Here is a 20,229-nt window from a genome sequence, read left to right on the forward strand (position 1 = left end):
TGGCTGAGAAGCGGTCCCGGAGGTTCTAGTTGGAGAGGAGATTGGAAGGCGGTCCAAGCCTGTGAGAGAGTCCCCAGGCCTGTTCCGTTCCAACACTGTTGAAGCAGTACACAGATCCACGGGTCTGCCGACGCGTTGCTTTGTTAGCTTTTTGCTGTATTATAATTGTAAATAGTTCACTGTTTCTAAAGTTTAAAGCATACATTGGTTTCTTAATGAAAGCAAAGCTATTTGAAAGTATAAACTTTCCAGCTTGTGTTCTGTTTCCCTCTTTCTGCTTTAGAGACGAGAACTTGGAGGAAGATTATTACATCACTGCAATCTGCAGTCTGGAATTTGGAAGGAAGAATGGTGTTTTATCCTTGTCCTGGAGAGCACTTCATTTCGATTCCTCATTGCATCTGAACAGCTCACTCCACCCTTGTGACCATGGCATATGCATCTACAAAACAGATGGGATTTGGGTTGCCATCCTCGAGTGTGGGACCAGGTGAAACGAGAACTGGGAGCCCCATAATCAAGTCAGGTTCCGGGAGTCTTGTCAACTTCTCCAGTGAGATAAAGAACCACAGATTCAACAACACATGACCCCTCTCTGCACGAGCTACATGTAATGGAGCCTTCTCCAAAGACAACCCAGTGTTTGGGATGTTGTATGGCACAGGCGTTAGGTGGGGTGGCCATCAGTCCTCTTGGTGATGACTACTTGTGTGGGATAGTTTAGGGGAGCTATTAGAGGATGCCCAATCTCAGCTTCCGTGAAGGGAAGAGATACCACTCGCTACCTGAGCGCCACAGCATTACATGGGAGAAGACTGAATTCTTCTAATTCCTGAACACAGATTAAAGTGGTCCACAGGGACCACAGGTTCTCCTTTCCAGGTTTCTACCATCTCTCCTGACATCCTGGACAGTGGGCCCCTGCACTTTGGGTGATGGTCATGCCTCCTAATCAGAGAGAGGAACGTAAATCATTACTGTGCTGTATATTGTATGTATTTCAGTTAGGTTTTCCAGATCCCTGAGTCTTCATTTTCACACCTAGTAAACGAGGCTAATACTGCCTACATTGAGTAGCTTGTTGTCCAAAGACCTGGGGAGAAGGAAGTTAGTGCACTGGCATGACTAGTGCAGTGCCAGGCAGCTAACACTGCTGTCAGTGGAGCAAACATAAGGCTGGAATCTTCCTGTTCAGCAGACACTCATTTGCAGGCACTTCTACCTGCTCACAGTCCTGCCCTGAACCTCAAAGAGAAATCAGCCAGAACTCTAAGGCAGCAAATGATTTGAGCCTCAGAGACAGCTGAGGATTCTTGAGCTGAGTTGAAAGTGCACATTCATTAGCTTTGGAGGGATAAAGACCCGTTCCATCAGAGCATACTGCATTCTCGGTGACAAAGAGCTCTCTTCACCAGGCTTGGCCCTCCAAATCCAAGAGTTATGATTTTTATTTTACAGGTATAGGAAAAACAATAACAACAACAACAACAAAATTGATACTTGAAATCACATCGTTATATATAATGAAAAAAAAAAAAAACCTAGTTCAAAGAGGAGACCATGGGTTGGTGTTGAGGCACGGCAGGTTAAGCCAATTCCTGTGACACCAGCATCCCAAGTAGGTACTAGTTCAAGTTTCAGCTGCTCCACATCTGGTTCAGTAACCTGCCAGTTTACCTGGGAAAATAGTAGAAGACTGCCCAAGTTCTTGGGCCCCTGCACGCATGTGGGAAACCAAGACGGAGTTCCTGGTTCCTGGCTTTGGCCTGGCCCAGCCCTAGTCATTGTGGCCATCTGGGGAGTGAACCAGTGGATGGAAGCTTTCTCTGTCCCTCCCTGTCTTTGTCTCTCTATCTCTCTGCTTTTCAAATATGTGACTCAATCAATTAATCAATCTACTTTTAAAATTGAGGTCAAAATATTGACCAGAAGCATTTTATTTTGTGCATGAGGTCTCTGCATATTTGGAGTGGTTAAGAGAATGTCTTAGGACAGGCAGAGGTAAAGTATGTTGCAATAATTCATTCTGCTCCCAGGAAGAAAGATCTGTTCAGCACAGAGGTCTTGTTTTTATTATTTCTTATAACTCAAGCTACTTGGAAGTAAGTATTACATGAAAGTAAAGTGGGAAACTGTCATTTTGTGGGTCTTTTTAAAGAAATAATGTTTTAATTATTGAATGATAGTATTTGAAAAGGGATTTTATATGTCTTTTTTAAAAAGATTATTTTATTTATTTAAAAGGCAGAATTTCAAAATGAGAGGGAGAGAAAAAAGAGAGAGAGGAAGAGATTTTTCCATTCACTGATTCACTCTCCAAATGGCCACAATGGCTGGGGCTGGGCCAGGCTGAAGCCAGGAGCCGGCACCTCCATCTGAGTCTCCCACATGGTTGTCAGGGGTCCAAACATTTGGGTGTCTTCAGCTGCTTCCCAAAGTGCATTAGCAGGGAGCTGGATTGGAGGTGGAGCAGCCAGGACTTGGACTGGCGCCCATATGAGATACCAGCATTGCAGGTGGCAGCCTAACCCATTCCACCACAATAGCAGTCGCTTATGTCTTTTACTTACATCAGCCCACTTACAAATGGGGGAAATAGACTTTAAATTTGATATAGAAGGGAAAATTGCATTTAAAAGGATAATTTTCTCAAATTTTTCACAGACTGCTCAAGAATATGGCGACTCATACAAGCTTGGTGAAAAAAGTGAACTAAGATAATATGATTCCAATTTTCTGAAGAGTCAGCATGCACACATGAGCATAGGACAATAATCTGAGTTTATGCAGCAAAATGTCAACAATATCTCTGTAAATATTTTGTTTTTCATATGTTTTTATGTTTGTCCTACTTTCTGTAAGAAATCCATTTTTCCTTTACAGTCAAGAAAACAATACCTTTATAAGAAGATTTTCTCTTGGTGTTTAAATAAATCTCATCTTAGTCCATTCCTGCTACTGTAACAAAGTGCCACTGCTGGGTCACTGATGAAGAATAGAAATCTATTTGTCATAGTGCCAGAGGCTGGGAAGTTCAAGATCCAGGGGCCTGCAAGCTCAATGTCTGGTAAAGGCTCCTCCCTTGCTCCCAATATGGCGCCTTGTGCGTCTTTTGGAGAGGACGATGGCTGTGCCCTCACAGGGGTGTTCATCTTATTCACCAGGGCAGAACCCTCAAGACCTCATCACTTCCCCAAAGACCCCACTCTTAATACCACAGCATTGGGGATTACATTTCAACAAGAATTTTGGAGGGACACAAACATTCAGTGCATAGAAATCATCAAACATTATTTTTCCATTTAAAATTGCATGCTGATTTTTATTAAGCATTTCCCCAAAGCCATTACAAGGTTTCCTCTGCTTTCACAAACTTTTCCTGATAATATCTACTCAATTCAATTATTCCTGATTTCTTTCTTTCTTTCTTTCTTTCTTTCTTTCTTTCTTTCTTTCTTTCTTTCTTTCTTTCTTTCTTTCTTTCTTTCTTTCTTTTACAAAAGACTTATTTATTTATTTGAATGGCAGAGTTACAGAGAGAGAGAAGGAGAGACAGAGAGAGAAATCTTTCATTTGCAGGTTCACTCCCCAAATGGCCACAATGACCAGGGTTGGGCCAGGCCAAAGCCGGGGGCCAGGAGCTTCATCTAGGTCTCCCACATGTGTGCAGGAGCCCAAGGACTTAAGCCAACTTCTGCTGCTTTCCCACGCACATTAGCAGGGAGCAGCAGGGACTTGAACTGGCATTCATTTGAGATGCTGGCTCTGCAGGCTGTGGCTTAACCCACCTAGCCACAATGTTGGACCCTACTGCATTCTTAAAAAAAAAATAAAAGTTAACTAAACCTAAATCAACATAGAAACATCCTATTGAAACAGATCACAAACTTTATTTTATTCTTTTCATAACAGTCTTTTTTTAACTTTTATTTAATAAATATAAATTTCTAAGGTACAGCTTTTGGATTACAGTGGCTTTTCCCCCCCATAACTTCCCTCCCACCCACAACCCTCCCATCTCCCACTCCCTCTCCCATTCCATTCGCATCAAGATTCATTTTCAATTATCTTTATATACAGAAGATCAATTTCGTATATATTAAGTAAAGATTTCAACAGTTTGCACCCACACAGAAACACAAAGTGTAAAGTACTGTTTCAGTACTAGTAATAGCATTAGTTTACATTGTACAACACATTAAGGACAGAGATCCTACATTGGGAGTAAGTGCACTGTGACTCCTGTTGTTGACTTAACAACTGACCCTTGTTTATGGTGTCAGTAATCACGCTAGGCTCTTATCATGGGTTGCCAAGGCTATGGAAGCCTTTTGAGTTCTCCAACTCTGATCTTATTTAGACAAGGTCATAGTCAAAGTGGAAGTTCTCTCCTCCCTTCAGAGAAAGGTACCTCCTTCTTTGATGGCCCGTTCTTTCTACTGGGATCTCACTCACAGAGATCTTTCATTTAGTTTTTTTTTTTTCCCCTTGGCGTTTTTTTGTCTTGGTTTTTCCATGCCTAAAATGCTCTCATAGGCTTTTTAGCCAGATCTGAATGCCAATGGAAATTCTGGCATCCGTTACTGCAAACTGGTCCACAATCATAGTGATATAATTCTCTACATTCCCACATGATGCTGCTGACTTCATTGCCTGTGTTCTGGAAGCTTCAGGGAAATCTTTGCAGTGTTGACTTTGTTATTCAAGAGTAGTGGGAAATCCTCCTAGTTCAACAATCTCTTCTTCATACAAAATGTAAATGAATGCTGACAAGCCTCCTGAGGCAGCAGTCAGGAACTTCACTCACTTCAGAAGGACTCACTTATGTCGCTCCCCCTCTTCGTGGAGGAACGACACTAAGCCCTGCCTAGGCTTCATATCTGAGTCATGGCACCATTATGTCGCTCCCCGTCTTCGTGGAGGAACGACACAGGACCCTGCGCTGTTCTTTTGTCTGCTCGGCCCTCCCCGGGTTTGCTGCTGGTTCTTCCCGGGTTGGCTACCGACCCTTCCACCTCCGTGGAAGGGCAGTTCCCCCTGCCACCTTCCCCACTTCTGCGGGGGAGTGGCACACCGCCGGCAGGCTCTCTCGGGGGCTGCACAGGTGTTCCTTCAGATAGATGTTCCTGGTGCATGTTGTCTCTCTCCTCCTTTATAGTCCTCTTCCACCAATCCCAACTCTGCTACCCACATGCCGAGTACGCTGCTCTCCTCCAATCAGGAGCAGGTCCTGCTGTTTATTGGTTGAACTGGAGGCAGCTGGGTAGAAGTTGTTACTCCCTTCTCAGAGCCATATTGTGGGAGAGCAGATGCATAGAATAAGTCTTAATTCCAGTAACTTAGTCTAGTCCGAGTTGCTCCCAGTTGCTCCCCACACACTTATCCATTATCAGCACTGAATATGGTGATTCAAAGCTGGAATTAATGATTTCTCAAAATGAGCTCCTCAGTAGCCCATGCTGTTTCAGTCTTTTTTCGACTTACTTTTATGGAAACATCTCTGGTTCCAATCCTAGAAGCCCTGAGTTGGGTTCTAGTTTCCCCATAAATAACAATAGGAACTTGTTTGAGTTGTTTAATTTCCCTGGCTAGCCAATGATAAAGTGTCAAATGATCCCAAAGCATTTCGTTAAAAAAAGTTTATACTTACATTTTTCATTTTTGTATGGAATTATCAATTCTAATTAAAGCACTTTGGCCGGCACCCCGGCTCACTAGGCTAATCCTCCACCTTGCAGTGCCAGCACACTGGGTTCTAGTCCTGGTCGGGGCACTGGATTCTGTCCTGGTTGCCCCTCTTCCAGGCCAACTCTCTGCTATGGCCTGGGAGTGCAGTGGAGGATGGCCCAAGTCCTTGGGCCCTGCACCTCATGGGAGACCAGGAGAAGTACCTGGCTCCTGCCATCGGATCAGCGTGGTGCGCCGGCCGCGGCGGCCATTGGAGGGTGAACCAACGGCAAAAAAGGAAGACCTTTCTCTCTGTCTCTCTCTCTTTGTCCACTCTGCCTGTCAAAAAAAAAAAAAATAAAGTACTTTAAGTAGTATGCTTCCAAATTAGAACACTTTAAGTGGTGTTTACTCTCTCCTTCTCCCCCTTTCTCACATAATGTGCACATACGCATACCCCTTTTTCTTCTTTTGTTTCTGAATACTCAACTCTAGGGTGACATAAGCTTCTACTTACTACTAATAGTGACCTTGGGTGGAGGGATGAAGAACCAGATGGAAAATTCAGATAAGCACTGGATCCATCTAAATGAGAAACAGAGCAAAAACCAAACTGTGTCTTTGTCAAGTACAAGAGGACTGGTTCAGTTCATCTGTTTCAACTGCTTCCGCATAGACATCAAGGCCACCGTCATGGACTCAGCACAATGGGAAAAGGGGATGAGGGGACACCCAATTCCTGCCTGGTTGCTTTATTGACTGTGTTTGCCCATTTTCCCAATTTGTAGAAAGGCATTGTATGGATTAGTGAGAGTGGTGGTAGAATCAGTGTAAGCAAAAGTTATTATGAATAAGTATTGAATCACTGAGCAAGAGTTGTAGGTGTGTGTTGAATGTGTGTGTGACTGTGCTAAAAACAGGTCACTAAATGCCTAAATTATAGCAAGGGTTGAATGTAGACCAAGTTGGTAACTAGAAATTCTGAAGGAAAAGTGGACCTTCTTTCTAAGATGATCCTATCAGTGATGATGCCTGCTTGAGTGACTTGATGGATCTTGTGAAACCAGAGCAGCCTTAAACAGAACTTGCAATGTCTTCTTTCAGTCTCCCCACTCGCTTAACCACAAATAGATGGAACTCCCTATTGAAGCAATAGAGTGTTGTGTAGCGGATGAAGCTGCCGCATGTAACGTTGGAATCCCATATTGGAATGCAGGTTAGCGTTCTGGTTGCTGTGCTTCCGATCTAGCTCCCTGCTAATGGGTCTGGAAAAGTGGTGGATAATGGCTCAAGTGCTTGGGTTCCTGCCACTCATGTGGGAGACACAGATGGTGTTCCTGGCTCCTGCCTTTGGCAGGGCCTAGCCTGGGTCACTGTGGCCATTTGGGGAGTGACTCCTGTGGGCATTTAGGGAATGAATCAGAGGATGGGAGATCTCTCTTTCTCTCTCTCTCCTCCTACCCTCTTAGTCTCCTTCTCTGTCACTCTGCCTTTCAAGTAAATACACAAATCTTAAAAAATAAAGGAAACAATAGAGCGATATGTTATTGGTAACACACGTATATAAAGATTATGAGATTCAGTAACTGAAATATACACAAAATATAAAAACAGGAAATCAGTGCTTGATCTCTCTTGACTTTCATGAGTGGAGTTTGAAGGAGCTTCCTCCTTTTTTTATGGAACTATTGTCATTGTGACTGCTCGTTGGCCCAGTAGCATCTATCTCCAGTCTTTAAAAGGGGGCCTTGATGCACTTCAGTTAGGAAACAGGCAAAATAATGTCAAATGGAAGTCAGGGTAAGGTGGGCTGCATGTCTTCATCTCATGCATTCCAAATTAAGAGGGAATGCAAGGGTTAACTATAAAGTATTCCACCTTGAACCCCCGTACTCTCTTTATCTAGCACACCATAATAAAAGATCAAGAGTTCCTGCTTATTATCTTATTTTTCCTGCTTGCTCCACTAGGCTAAGGCCCAGTCTGGTTATGGATTAACACGGTGATCAATAGTAAGCCTGCTGTCTCTCTCTCGGCAGGGGAAAATGAACTCAAAATGCAGTCAAACTCTTATTGATCAAGGATATAGGTCTCACTTTCATTACCTCTGTCTCCTGATAACCCACAAATAATGTGATGAGTTGCTAATCTCTCTGATTTTCAATGGACCCTTCACCTCTTCTGTCTGCACACTGCAGCTTTTATTTTCATCTTGATACACATTCTGTGTAATTCATGTAGCACTAACTCTCACTCTCTTACCGTCAGACCTGGTCAATCAGAGCTAATAATATCCCTCTTCACTGGGGATGGAGGCTCCAGTGAGTTCACAACACAGTGCCTCCACACACGGCAAGGAAATGCAGTGTGCACACACTGCTTCTCTCCAGGACTGAGAGATTGAGGTGCCTTCTTGGTGAAGCCAAATTCTGACCAGTAGCAATCTTCTCAGGATCTGGCTCATTCTACCCAAGTGAGACCAGACTTTATATACTTAGCTGTTTGAGGCTCTTGCATGGCTAAGCTCATCTTGGCTTCTGCTTCTCAGAGGACATTTATTGACCCAAAGCCCAAGATTCCTGCAAAGTTAGGAGACGGCCCCCTTGCCCTTGCATCTAAATTTGTGTTAAATGGCTGTAGAAAAATGTTATTGGCTAACCTATAAAAATTAGGAAATTTGAAACACGACATCATGTTGACTCCTTTAACTAGTGGTAGTGCTGTATAGCAGACAAAACATGGTTTTGGAGCCAGGAGCTCTAGTTCAGAGTCTTGGATCATTTACATACTCAGGGAAATGGACAAGCTGTATTTGGTAAAAAAATGTACTACTTCACTTTTGTCCAGAAATTTCTGTTCTGCTTTAATAATAAAAGCGGATCCAAGTCATAGTTTTAGGAAAAGTGATGACTTTGGGAAGCATAGTCAGTTTTTGGTTTGTTAATGATTTATCATGGCTTCATTGCCTTTTTTGTTTTACAACTTACAACTTTTTTTTTAAAGCAACGTAAAATAAAAGCTCAACTTCTATAGTGTGACGTCACTTAGGCATCCATCTTGTAAGAGATTCTCAAGTACAAAATGCCACTGAACGCAGGTGTAAGACAGGCTATACTGATTCGTTATTTTTCTCACCTGAATTGTTAGAGCTGAGTTGAAGCCGGCACCGGTTGCTTACTTGCCTGATTTAAAATCAGGGAATGCTCACCTGATTGAATCACTTTTGTGAGCAAAGTCGTAATATTTTCTGCCATCAATCTGATTAAAATAAGTCACAACGGAACATATTCCTCTTTTTTGAGGAAAATACCAGATGACCAACAGCAAATAAGCAAATGAGATTCTCTGCTTGCATTCAGCCTGTAGGCTCTGAGTGCTATTTTTCAGTTCCAGTCCAAACAATTTGTACACCTGTTGAAGAGAAAATAGAATATGACAGTGGTACAAAGTCCAGGGGATTAGAGTGATTTGCGCTGAGCCCTGAAAGCAGAGGTAATTGCAGGTCTCGTTTTCTTCTTTTGTTCTGCATTGCTGCATGTGAAATTTGACAGCCAAGCCCTGGTCCCCGTTTCTGAAAAGGCCTGGGTGGAGATTTCACCAGTCTGCCCCCCTCCTTTTCTGCTGAGCCTCCTTTGAAATGACCCAGCTTCCTCTGGCTTCGTGGATTTAGATAAAGAAGGAACCAGTCTATGCAGGTGTCTGGCTATTTGCTGGATTTTGGAGACATGCTCTTGTACCCACTGCTTTGTAAAATCTGAGACGGGAATGCTGGGAAAGTGAGACGGAAGGGTGTTCACCTTGCCTTTTGCAAACACAGGAGAAGGCACTGAGCAAATCCTCCCCAGGGGTGCACAGTGCCATAGGCACTCAGACTCCAGTTTGCTGTACTTCTCCAGCTGAGCATATGTGACAGAATACCTTTGATGTCACCATAATTGTGTGTGTGATCTTCAATCATGGATGTCATCAAATTTTATTAAACTTAATATAGATAAAACCAAGGCATTATTGATTAGTTCTGCCATGCAAACCTCCCAGGCTTCCTCTTCGAGTGGTTTTCTTCTGGGGAAGCTGGCTTTATCCCTCCGATACTACCCATGCCCTTGGAGCCACTATGGCTTCTGAGTTTTCTTTTGAAGTACACATCAATCATATAATTAAGACACCTGAATACAATGACAGCAATCTCCTCGTATTGCAAAGCATGTTCTCGGGGCAGAGGCTGCAGTTTTAATTCATGCCCCCTTTCATGTGGGCAAAATCACTGCTGCTCTATGTTTAGGGTTCTTCGTGGTGTATTTTCTGTTGATCCAGAATGAAGCACATATACCCCTATTTGGATTTCAAGTTTTCTGCCTTATTAATAAGATTAATTGGATTCTGTTAAAGTCCTTCAGATTTTCTCTCTCTTTCTAGGCATCTTCTCAGCATTCCGTCTATGAATGTCTGGTGATGTGTAGGTGATGCCAAACATTCAGATGAAAAGTGAAGAATTCACACCATCTCTCAGATGCCCCAGGTGATGCTTGGTGTTGTGTAAAAAAGGCATCCCAGATCACTGACATTTTCTTAAAATTCTTTTGCTTCTGGGCGTTAGGGTGCTCTGCAAACTCACATAATTTCTAACCCCTACTCCATGCCTTATTCTTTTTTTCTTCCATAACATTATCAAATCTCATTCTCTCTGTTTTTTTCCATCTCTTCCTTCCCAGTATTTATCCTTACAGGTCCAATCCTAATGTCTAAGGGGAAAACATGGGATGGAAGACAGGTGAGGGGGACAATCTGGTGAGCTGAGGTTTTGGAATCATGTTTGAGCAGGTGGTGGCTCTGGCTAGATTTCTAACTAGTCAGTTTCCAGGTTATAAGAAGCACAACTCTGAGTCTCAACCAGGCATCTGCATTTCTTGGAAATAATAAAACCCACTTTCAGATGCAAGTATTGTATTTATTTGAATAGAGTTGGCCTCCTGCTGAATCTGGGAAAAAAAAATCCACAACACTGCCTCATCCTTAACATGCAAGCAACAGATAATAACATTTTCTTCGTTCATGTCTGGTGTTTAAAGCAGACGGTTCTCGGCTTAAATAAGATCATAAACTGTCTTCACTATCAGTTCTTGTTCGAGAATTATTTCATGAGTTGTTGGCAATTCAGCATCTGCCTGAGGTTTGTTCAAACATCTCATATTCATCTAAAATGTTAGCTTTTTTTTTTTTTTAACAGTAGCTGGGCCATTTTGCTCAGTTTCTTGAAGCAATGCCTTCCATCATGTATTGGTGTTGTGAACTGTCTCTCAAGAAACATCACTAGAGAACTGTGCATTTATTTTTTTTGTTTCTTTTTCTTTTTTTAAAGATTTACTTATTTGCTTGAAAGTCAGAGTTACACAGAGAGAGAAGGAGAGGCAGAGAGAAAGAGAGAGAGAGAGAGAGAGTCTTGCATCTGCTGATTCACTCCCCAGTTGACTGCAATGGCCAGAGCTGCGCTGATCTAAAGCCAGGAGCCAGAAGCTTCCTCCGGGTCTCCCACGTGGGTGCAGGGACCCAAGGACCTGGGCCATCTTCTACTGCTTTCCCAGGCCATAGCGGAGAGCTGGATCAGAAGTGGAGTAGCCTGCACTCAAACCGGCGCCCATTTGGGATGCCAGCACTGCAAGTGGCCCTGGAACTGTGCGTTGGACAACACATGTGTACTGATTTGTATGGCTGTTCAAGTCATACAAGTCTTTTTAGTGAAAATCTCATGGAAACACCATGCACTACTTTCTGACTTGAGTGTATCTTCTAGAAGAAAATTCTGTCATTGAAAACATATGTTTATACTTTCTTTTAGCAGAAAAAGAAAAATCTGCCAATGCCTGTCTTGTTTGGCCTCAGCCTCTAATATTGTCATGAGTGCCAGGCATCCCAGGGATGTGAGTGTCTGTTCTCTTTGCTGTCTTTGGAAAACTGTTTTTCAACCCTTGCTGCACATCAGCATTCTTTGAGCAGTTTTTCAAAAATATTGAAGCCTGTGGGTGATTTGCACCCAGAAATTTTGGATTAATTGAACTTTGGTGCATGGCTTGTTTAGTGAACCATTTTGGCAATGGGTAGAGTAGATGTGCACAATGAATAAGCTATATTAAATCTTAGGTTAAGAACAAGACAAAATATATATAATTGCATGCAGAATACACATAAGCAAACAAAGAAACTCACAATGGGGCCCCGGACAAGCCACTTATCCTGCCTAGCTTTGCTTCCTCATTGTCACCACCAAGTACCCATCTGCTGCAGGACAGCCCTGCGATCCGGGCTTCTCCACCAGCCTTCCTCAGTCCTTGGCCTCTCATCCCTCCAATTGGCCCAATCTTCTGCAGCTCAGATAATCTTTTATGCCTGCTGTTTCCATTCTCCCGTTCTCAAGACCCTCAAATGACTTCCCATTAGCTTCTGGGTCATATTCAAATTATTACCTATTGGTTTCAGGACCTTTAGTCAGACAATCCCTTTTTATGTCACTTTTAATCTCTCCCCTCCCTGCTCCCTTTACAGCTGTCAGAATCATCTTCACCATGCAACCTTTGTTACTCTCTCTTCGAGCCCTGCTTGCTCCAGCCTATCAGGGAGAACTTTCTAGATTATGCCCACCTGACTCCAGCCATCTTTCACATTATGCCGAAGTTTAACCCTTCCAGCACATCTCAGCTGCCTATTGGTACACTACCGATATAGAACCGGGTTTTGGTCACTGGAGACAGCCCAAGTCCCTGAGACATGTCCAGGGACAGGTCTCACATACCTTGCTGAGGTGACTAAACAGAGCACAGCATTGCAAAAACACAGAGGTGTCATTTGTGTTCTCAGCACACTGTCAAGTCACTTGGTGGTTCCCCCAAATCATTAATCAATAAATCAGCTGTCTTTCCTTTCTTCTTGCCTATGCTTCCTTAGCATTACTCAGTAAGTCCTTAAAATGGAAACAGAACTGAATACCTGAGATTTGGGGCTAATGTGATTACATTCTTATAGCAAAATATGTCACAGAGAGATGCGAGCACCAAATTGTTTTTTTAAAATATTTATTTTATTTATTTGAAATGCAGAGTTATAGAGAGGCAGAGGCAGAGAGAGAGAGAGGGAGAGAGGTCTTCCATCTGCTGGTTCACTCCCCAAATAGCTGCAACGGCTGGAGCTGTGCCTATCTGAAGCCAGGAGCCAGGAGCTTCTTCTGGGTCTCCCATGACGGTGCAGGGGCCCAAGGACTTGGGCCATCTTCTACTGATTTCCCAGGCCACAGCAGAGCTGGATTGGAAGTGGAGCAGCCGGGAATCGAACTGGCACCCATATAGGATGCCGGCACTGCAGGCGGCAGCTTTACCTGCTATGCCACAATGTTGGCCCCCAAATTGTTATTTTAACATGAATCCAGATCTCCTGAGATGGGTTTTCAACTTCCAAATGCAATGTATAATGGACCAGCAAGTCTCTCATTTTGAGTTAACTTTGCAATTGCCTCATAGACAAAAGGAGAAGAAAAAAGTTTGTTTTACCTCTTTTGTAGTTACTAGATTTCATCCCTTACATATCCTAAACTTTGAATAGTTGAATACAGAAATTTTCAATGAAGTAAAACCAGTCTAAAAGCTTTTATACTTCATGGACTACTAGCAACAGAAACACTGGTTAGGGGCATGTGTGTGTAGTAGGGAGATGCCTTTTATACTTCAAGAGACTCTATTAAATTTACCAAATTTTAGCAAGCACTCAGCAGGTTTTTATGTACAGGAAAATTTGAAAACCACTGCCTTATGTTGATACTGATAAATGCTCTATTAAACATTTTATCCAGAATTCAGAACATATCAGCTTAGGCAAAACGAGTTCCCAATTAAAGCATAACAGGAGCTTTTTTTCTGTATGCTACACCTACACCCACATCCCTCAATACACAATCACAAAGATGCAGGGAAGTCAGTCTAGGAAGACTTAGGGAAGTCTTCAGTTTACATCATTCATTACATTGCAGAAATAAAATTGGAGTCAAGTTTAGTGTAGTCCAGTTTGCTAATGAGCTGCTTTTATCATCAGTTCTCTTTCAGTCCAAGATTCTATCCTTGACCGTCAAATGGAAGAAACAAAACTGCATTAATTAAACTTTTAATTCATAGAAACGTCATATTTTTTAAAAAAAACTTTATACTTGAAAATGGCCATACATTCAAATTCATACTGATTGGAAACTCACAACCATCAACAACTGTATTGCAAGAATTAATGTAAGATGGATGCAAATAGACTCTGATCATCTTAAGGACAAGTCCCTTTTATGCTATTTGTCAAGCAGATCATCATAAAGCAAATGCACCATTTGGGGGGCCACAGGAGGGAGGGTTCACAGTTTTTTCAGGCCTGTGTGTAGTATGTGTGTTGGGGGGTGTGTGGCACTTGGGATCACTTCCCAGGGTGAAAATGAGGGATGCCACTTGGGAGAGGAAAGGGAAAGGAAAAGGAGCCAGGGGCCAGCACCGTGCTGCAGTAAGTTAATCCTCTGCCTGTGGCACCGGCATTCCATATGGGTGCCGGCTGCTGTGGCCTGGGAAATCAGTGGAGGATGGCCCAAGTGCTTGGGCCCCTGCACCTCCATGGGAGACCAGGAAGAAGCACCTGGCTCCTGGCTTCAGATGGGCATAGCTCAGGCCATTGTGGCCATCTGGGGAGTGAATCAATAGAGGGAAGACCTTTCTCTCTGGCTCTCCCTCTCACTGTCTATAACTCTACCTCTCAAATAACTAAATAAAATCTTAAAAAAAAGGCAGAACCTAATAAGAATGCTTTAATAGTTTTAATGTATTTTGATGAATTATTAACTTTTTGGATGAGATGTCAAATACAGGATATCTATCTATCTATCTATCATCTATCTAATCTATCTAGCCATCATCTATTTATCATGTTCTATTTATCTCTGGAATGGCACAGATATCATGAGATTATTGTGAAGTTCAAAAGCAGTAATCCATTGCAGAATACCTAGCAATGTGCATGGTGTGTGTGATAAATGCCAATAACTCTTTTTTTTTTTTTTTTTTTTTTTTTTTACAGGCAGAGTGGATAGTGAGAGAGACAGAGAGAAAGGTCTTCCTTTGCTGTTGGTTCACCCTCCAATGGCCGCTGCGGCCGGCGCACCGCACTGATCCGATGGCAGGAGCCAGGAGCCAGGTGCTTCTCCTGGTCTCCCATGAGGTGCAGGGCCCAAGCACTTGGGCCATCCTCCACTGCACTCCCTGGCCACAGCAGAGAGCTGGCCTGGAAGAGGGGCAACTGGGACAGAATCCGGCGCCCCGACCGGGACTAGAACCCAGCGTGCCGGCGCCGCTAGGCGGAGGATTAGCCTAGTGAGCCGTGGCGCCGGCCCCAATAACTCTTCTTATGACTACCTTTAATGCTATGTCTACTATTAACTGTATTTTCACTGTATTAAAATCTACAAGATAAATTGCCCACAGTGACTTAAAATGTTAGCTTTTAAATTTGAATCCTTGAAAACTCCAAGGATTGGTTCACCGGGAAAATCTGAATTTGAATCCTCCTGTTCCTGGGAGGTGGTGTACCTACAGGGACCAGGACCTTCACAGTATTGATCAAATCAGTTACTTGCTGGGATTGGAGAAGCAGGAAGATGGCCAGAAAGAAGTCTTCGGTTCTGGTTCTACTTGGCTTGAGGTGTGATCGGCTTCCTTGGGGTGGGCATTAGGCCGCCAGAGAGGCAAAACCTTCTCTCTTGTGACTTTCCAATTCCAATGAATCCTTTATAGTTCTCTTTTATGTTTTTTCAATGCATTGCTTTTATTTTTGTCAACAAACTGTGTCATTTGCTGTAGTAAGAAAACTCCTGTTGTTCAAGGTCTTTATCAGAGTTCCTACAAATCAGGTTAATTGGTGATCAACGGAGCTTTTCTGCCTTTAATGAGGCCTAGTAGCCCAAGGCAAGGCCTACCTCTTGATAAGGACTTTCTTTTTTCTTATTTTAAACTCTTTGATCACTTAAAAAAAAAAAAAAAAAAGAACCAGGAAGAACAACCACCGGGAATGTCATTGTTTTTTAATTGCCTGATTACCAAATGTTGGAGATAAAAGATAGATGTTCTCAATTAATAACATTTACATAGATTAGCATCACTAACAAGCCTCATTAGTAGCTGCTGATTTTTGTTTAGATGGTGTCCCATGTCATTTGCTCTCTCTGATTGTGCAAGAATGCACCTTTAGTATGACAAAACATTGCTTTCTAATCTATTTCCATTAATCAAATTGTAAGGCATTTTAATACACAGCCAGGTTTTTAATTAATTACAAGTTAGTATTACCTGGTATAAACTTAACGAAAGGTTTCATGTGTTAATAAAGTTCCAGGAACTGTTTCTAAACTCTGGCAGTATTTTATAGCATCCTCTTCGGATTAATCACAGCCTCACTGGATTATAAGCACCCTCCTTGGATTAATCACACAGACAGGTCTCCACTCATATAGGAGCATCAGAGCAGTGCAGTCCACTTGCTGAGTGCCTGCTGTGTGCCTCGGACTTTGCATTTATACATCATTTGTTAATCTCTCAGCACTCCTGTGAAGAAGATAATAGAAGGATCTCCACCAGACACAAAAAAATGAGGGTTCAGAGAGTTGACGTGGCATGTGCTAGATCTTGCAGACCGAGCTCAGCACAAAGTCCATGCTCATTTCACTGACACCTACTGCTTGCTGTGTAGCCTAGGATAAAACTAACAAATGCTCCGACCAGATGCAAGCATTTGGGATAACCTACAACTAACCAAGAATTATGCTTTAACCCTCATCATTCATGCCTCAATTTTTGAGAACAAATGGAGAACAAACAAGTGAAACTGCAATAAACATGTTCTGTAGTGAGAAGAATTTCAGATATCTAAATCCATAACCAACCATGAACATACACAATCTAAAAATCTTAAGCTGAAGGATTTTCTACATATACAAAAATTATATTTTATTGTAAATGGAGAGTTATACTATATGTCAAGAAAGGGGTTTTTAAAAAATACTTTGATTAAAAGCATAAAATTGCTTTTACATCTTATGAGAAAAAGTAAGTCTCTGATATGATAAATATTTTAAGGAGGAATGAAAAATTTTCTCAGACTCTCTAAGATACCAATTTACATTTCTTACAATTATGAATATGGAAGCCATACAATGATTTAAAAACAGTCAATAATTGATTAAAACTTCAAGGGAGGGACATATTTTAAAAGATCAAAGAAATTCATCCTAATATACTCCAATGAAAAAAGTATGTTGATACTGGTAGTCCAAAAGAAATAGGACACAGATTATTTCACCCCTACTTCAAGAGGGGCCTGTTAATAAGCTACTGCCTTCATGTAAACATGATAGATTAAATTTCAAAAGGAATGCAAGGTGTGTGTGGATGGGGGAGGAATTTCCTAAAGGGACAGTTTTTATTATATTCTTTTTGGAGTGAACCAAACCATGTTTCTTTGCAAAATATAAAAGATAAAATGACAATTCTGAAATTTCATGGCATAATCTTATTAGTGTTTTCTATTTGAGATTTAAAAAAAGCCTCACATGAATAGCTTAAGTGAGAAGAAAATATGTAACTTAATGTGGACATCTGGTCTATTCTCTGAAAAGAGTTCCGCTTAGGGTGACTGAAATACATGAGGGTATTCCTCCCCACTTTCATGACCTGTGAAGGATCACACTTAAACAACTTTGTCTCATCAATTTTCCTCTCCCCTTCCTCTCTCCCCATTCCTGTCGCTGATCAACTGCTCTCAGGATCACTGAAAAAGTCCCCATGACAATGTCCGACTTTATCTTTCCTTCTTTCTTGATCTCTTGGCTGCATATGGTACAACCAACCACTCCCTCCTTCTAAAAAACATTTGAGAGAGAGAGAGAAAGAGAGAGAGAGAGAAGAGAGAACTCCTATCTGCTGATTCACTCCCCAAATATCCACAGTGCTCCTGACTGGGGCCTAGGCTGAAGCCAGAGCCAGGAGCCAGAAACTCAATCCAGGTCTACCATGTGAACTTGAACCATTAGCTGCTGCTTCCCAGTCAGGAGCTAGGATCCAGGCCTGCTAATGGGAAGGATCAGGTTTTAACCACTGGGTTAGACACCCAGCCCTCTGAACAGTGTCTTTGGCTTACCTTCTCTCTTGGTGTGCTTTTTAGCCGCTTTTCCTCTTAACCTCCAAATGGGGGTGTGATCCACGGTTCAGTTCTTAGCTTGCTTTGTTTTTTTCCTCCCTCCCTCCCTTCTTTCCTTCCTTCCTTCCTTCCTTTGCTTATTTTATTTGAAATGCAGAGTTACAGAGAGACAGAGGGAGAGACAGAGAGAGAAGTCTTCCACCCACTGGTCCCCAAATGGCTGCAATGGCCAGAGCTGGGCTGATCTGAAGCCAGAAGACAAGAGCTTCTGCTGGGTCTCCCATGTGGGTACAGGGGCCCAGGGACTTGGCCCATCTTTTCCAGGCCATTAGCATGAATCTGGATAGAAAGTGGAGCAGCCAGGACTCAAACTAGCGCCAATATGAGATGCTGGTGTTGCAGGCAGTGGCTTTACCTACTGTACCACAGCCCTGGCCCCAGCTGTCTTTCTTTCTATGTACAGTTGGTCTCTACATGCGCAGGGTCTGCGTCTGTGGATTCAAGCAACTGTGTATCAGAAGTATTCGAAGGAGGTCGGGAGTTTTGGTAAAGCAAGTTAAGCCACTGCCTGCAATACCAGAATTCCATACCAAAGTTGGTGATGAAATCATGAGTGCCAGTTTGAATACCAGCTGTTCTACTTCCAGTCTAACTCCCTGCTAATGATACCAGTTACCTGGGTTCCTGCCACCCACATAGGAGACCCGAATGGAGTTCCAGGCTCCTGATTTTGGCTTAGCCCAGTCCTGGCCATTTGAGGAGTGAACCATGAATGGAAGATTTCTCTCTCTCTCTCTCACCCCTCCCTCTCCCTCTCTCTCTGCCTTTCAAATAAATAAAAAAAAGCCACCAAAATGTTTGACAAGCATTCTAGAAAGTTCTAGGAAGCAAATCTTGATTCTTGAACATTGTGCTGGATCCATGGGGTTGAAGTGATGCATAGGCACACCCTACTATAGCATCCTGCCATTTCACAATCATCAGTCTCTGTCCACATTCTTTGAGCCTGTGTACCTGTGTCTCATTCACATACTGTGTGCTTAAGCCTATGATGGTCGAATCTGTACTGAACATGCAAAGACTTGTTTTGTTGTCATTGTTTCCTAATAATACAGTATAAACTATTTACATGGCATTTACACTGTATTAAGTGTTACAGGTTATCTAGAGATGTTTTAAAGTATATAGGATGATGTGCCAAGGTTCTATACAAATACTGTGCCATTTAAATAAGGAACTTGACATCCATGGATTTTGGGAACTACAGGATCCTTGGAACAAAGATCCTCTGTGGATATCAAGGGGTGACTTGACACTCTCTCTACACGATCTCACTTACTTCCATGTCAGTAGGTATTATGCAGGGGTGAGGAACCTTTTTTTTCTGCCATGAGTCATTTGGAAATTTACAACAGCATTTGTGGGTTCTACAAAATTTTCATCCTAAAAATTAGTCTATTAGTCTGCTAAAGGGGCTGGCATTATGGCCTAGCAGGTTAAGCCATTGCCTGTAGCACTGGCATCCCATAAGAGTGCTGGTTTGTGTCTCAGCTGCTCTACCTCCGATGCAGCTCCCTGCTAATGCTCCTGGGAAAGAAGCCGAAGACGGCCCCAGTGCTTAGGCCTCTGCACCCACATGGGAGAACTGGATGAAACTCTTGACTCCTGGCTTTGGTCAGGCCCAGCTCTGGCCATTGAAGCCATTTGGAGAGTGAACCAGCTGAGGGAAGACCTCTCTCTCTCTCTCTCTCTCTTTCTCCTCTCTGTAACTTTCAAATAAATGGAATTTAAAAAGTCTAAAAAATTAGTCTGCTATAGCTTCATTGAATTTCCAGCTCTACCTGCAGTTGGCCTGTGGGCTGGACATTCATCACCTCTGAACCATATCGTTGGGTTTTATTCCAAGTCTTGACTTCCTTTCTGAGCTACAGGTGAATCAATTTCTCCTCCTGGCTATCTGATAGGGATCTCAAACTTCAAGTGTCTAAAATACAAGTCTCATGTTTCTGCCTCTTCCTCAGTGACCCTCCTCCCTGTCCTCCTTCTCATCCCTGTTTTACTAAGTTGTGTTCAATGAGTCAGTCAAAAATGTGACTCATCCTGGAGTCTCCCCTCCCTGTTAACTTCTCTGCACTTACCCTTTCAATGAGTCCTATCTACTCTGTCTACAAAACACAACCAAAATTGTGCTACTTCCTGACATTTCAGCTGCCAGCTCCTGGTTCTAAACCAGAACTCAGCAATTACTGGGGTTCTTTGACCTCATCTTCTGGCATCCACTCTGGTCCACCTCTAACCTGTTCTGATGGAAGGGTGAATTCTGAAGATGCAGATTGGCTCAAGTCATCTCTCAGCTCCTTC

General features: G+C 42.6%; 1 long non-coding RNA gene across 10 annotated transcripts in view; it reads left to right on the forward strand.

Annotated features, from left to right (window-relative positions):
• The window catches only part of LOC138844525 (uncharacterized), a 101,181-nt gene extending 81,715 nt beyond the window's left edge, over positions 1 to 19,466 (forward strand). For 7 of the 10 annotated variants that reach the window (XR_016218706.1, XR_011380429.2, XR_016218708.1 and 4 more), the window contains 2 exons: positions 284 to 10,186; positions 14,758 to 19,465. This is a non-coding gene — a long non-coding RNA (uncharacterized LOC138844525). Of the gene's footprint in view, positions 1 to 283; positions 10,187 to 14,757 lie in introns of all 10 variants that reach the window. The other 3 variants (XR_016218710.1, XR_016218711.1, XR_016218705.1) reach the window with 2 other exon arrangements.
• The last annotated feature ends 763 nt before the right edge of the window (positions 19,467 to 20,229 follow it).

The sequence above is a fragment of the Oryctolagus cuniculus genome, chromosome 12, assembly GCF_051225735.1.
Source record: "Oryctolagus cuniculus isolate XC-2025 breed Fujian yellow rabbit chromosome 12, ASM5122573v1, whole genome shotgun sequence".
Taxonomy (NCBI): Eukaryota; Metazoa; Chordata; class Mammalia; order Lagomorpha; family Leporidae; genus Oryctolagus; species Oryctolagus cuniculus.